This window comes from Myotis brandtii, unplaced genomic scaffold, assembly GCF_000412655.1.
Source record: "Myotis brandtii unplaced genomic scaffold, ASM41265v1 scaffold780, whole genome shotgun sequence".
NCBI lineage: Eukaryota > Metazoa > Chordata > Mammalia > Chiroptera > Vespertilionidae > Myotis > Myotis brandtii.
Window position 1 is genome coordinate 774,349 of NW_005371132.1, and position 2,821 is coordinate 777,169.

The 2,821-nt window shown below is 36.8% G+C and overlaps 1 pseudogene; it reads right to left on the bottom strand.

Annotated features, from left to right (window-relative positions):
• Positions 1-554: 554 nt before the first annotated feature.
• Positions 555-860, bottom strand: LOC102256272 (annotated as a pseudogene).
• Between the last annotated feature and the right edge of the window lie 1,961 nt (positions 861-2,821).

A 2,821-nucleotide genomic window follows, 5' to 3' on the forward strand; every position in this document is an offset into this window, starting at 1 on the left:
TATAACACATATATATAGAAAAATAAAACTAAGTATACAGTTCATTAATATTTTGCTACGTGAATACAGAGTGGGGCAAAAGTAGGCTTATAGTTGTATGTAAAATACAGAGTTTATTCTTGTATTATTATTTATTAACTATTGTATTATTTTCCATATAAATAACTGTAAAGTTACTTTTGTCCCACCCTGCAAACCATAGTAGAGCATGCAGATCAAGAAATATTATATCACCAGCCAACAGAATCCCCCAAAGCTCTTCCTCAGTCACTACCATAAAAAATAAACATTAACCTAACTTTTAACACCATAGATTCTATTTTTAAATGTGTACTTTAATAAGTATAAAGTATATAAACAATTAGGTAAGGTTGTAGAAAAGCTGACTAATAGACATGAATGAGAAGATACAAGTGTCTATCTAAATTTAGTATATTTTTTACAGAATATTAATTAAAGTTTGATATACAATTTCTCACTTGTAATTTTGGAAGTTCTTTATTGCAAAGATTATTCTTTTGTCTGATAACAAACAGCAGCCGCATTGTCAGTGCTTATTCTGGACCTCCAGGTTGGATAAATTCAATTTATTCTTGAGACACAAGTTTCCTTCTGTATTCCTGAGGCAATGTGTTTATTATTTCTGCGGTGTCAGGAGGACCCTGATGCATCAGCCAGTCTGGTGATTTACTTCCCTTAGACTGCTGTGAAGTTGAAGAAGAGTGAGATGGTCCTGCTGAGCTCAAAACTTCTGACACATTGGGTTTAGGATTATCTCCTCTGTCAGGGAGCATTATTAATGGAGTATGGGGCCGACTTTACCCGATGACCCTGCGAGCCAATACCATCTTGTTGCCCATCAAGACCCCAAACAACATATATTCTTTTATTTTTTCTTGTTTTCGCATTTCATATAAATTAAGTCATATAATATATACTTTATTTCTGACCTCTTTTGCTCTATATTTATTAGTTTTAGCTATTGTATTATGTGCATTTTTAGTTTCTTCATTATAGCTGCTGCACAAAATTTTATTTGGAATATAGCACAATTACTTTATTCACTATATTGTTGGATATTTGGGTAGATTCCAGTATTGAGAGATTATGAATAGTGCTGCTATAGACATTCTTGTATGTATCATCTGGTGAACAGATGTATGTATTTCTGTTGCATATATACCAAGGAGTTGAATTGTTAGATCATAGGATCAACCTATGTTCACTTTTCAAAGATATCGCCAGCCAATTTTTCTATATCGGTAAATTAATTTGCACTACCATCAGCAGTGTATGAGAGTTAGGTTTTTACTGCTCCACATTCCCATCAACAATTTATTTAGGTCATTTTCAATTTTGCCATTCTTTTTATTTTTAATATATTTGTATTGATTTCAGAGAGGAAATGGGGAGAGAAAAATAGAAACACCAATGATGAGAGAGAAACATGGAATGACTGCCTTCTGCACACCCCCTACTGGGGAATGAGCCCACAACCTGGGCATGTGCCATGACTGGGACTCGAACCTTGACCTCCTGGTTCATAGGTCGATGCTCAACCTGAGCCACGCCAGCCAATTTTGCCATTTTTATTAATATATACAGGAATATTATGGTTTTATTCTGTATTTTCTCACTAAATAATAAAATTGAATAATATGTTTTCATAGGTTTATTTTCTTAGATATCCTCTTTTGTGAAAAATTTGTTATGTCTTTTGCTTAATTTTCTTAAGTTTTTTTTTCATATATAGGAGTTTTATATATTTTGGATGGAAACCCTTTGACAGACATACATATTGTTAATGTCTTTTTATAATGTGTAGGTTACATTTTTCATTTTAATGGTGTCTTTTAATAAATAGAAGTTTTAAATCCTAATATAGATGTACAGGTGAACACACACATTCATTTTATTGTTGGTGTTTCCTTATTGCCTCTTAAGAAATCTTTGAGGTTCTAGCCTAGCTGGAGTGGCTCAGTGGTTGAGCATTAACCTATGAACCAGGAAGTTGAGGTTTAATTCCTGGTTGGTCAGGGCATATGCCTGGGATGTGGGCTTGATCCCCAGTGTGGGGCATGCAGGAGGCAGCCGATCAATGATTCTCATCATTAATGTTTCTATCTCTCTCTCCCTCTCCCTTCCTCTCTGAAATCAATAAAATATATTTAAAAAAAGAAATCTTTGGGGTTCTAGTCCAGATGGTGGCATAGGTAAATGTGGTACTCACATGCTCCCACAACCACATCAAAATTACAACTAAATTACAGAACAATCATTATTCAGAATGCCTGAAACATAGCTGAACTGAAGTCCTACCACTAAGATTATAAAGAAGTCACATTGAGACTGGTAGGAGGGGCAGAGACATGGAATGGACTGATCCCACACCCATATATGATGGATAAAAACCAGGAGGAATATCTCAGCTGTGAGCTCATAAGGAGATAAGGGTCCCACCCTCATATCAGGGTTCTGGTGCTGTGAAGAAATGCCCCTATAAATTTTGGCTATAAAAAAACAAATTGTGGCTGAGTGAGATGGAGTACTTTTGGAATCCTAGGTGTTCCTCTTAAAAGGTCTGTGCAGAGCTATACTCGGACTCACTAGCTCTGAGCTCCAGTTCTGGAGTAGCAACTCAAAATGTGCCAGGGACACCTGGGGAGGAACTGAATTGTCTGGTTCCAGGGCGAGGGCTGGAGGGGCCACTTTCTCCCAGACAGATGTACTGGCAGAGGCCATTGTTCCTTTGCTGAGCCCCTCCCTAGCTAACACTGTTCACCCACCCCTAGTGATACCCTGAGACCCTGCCCCACCCCAG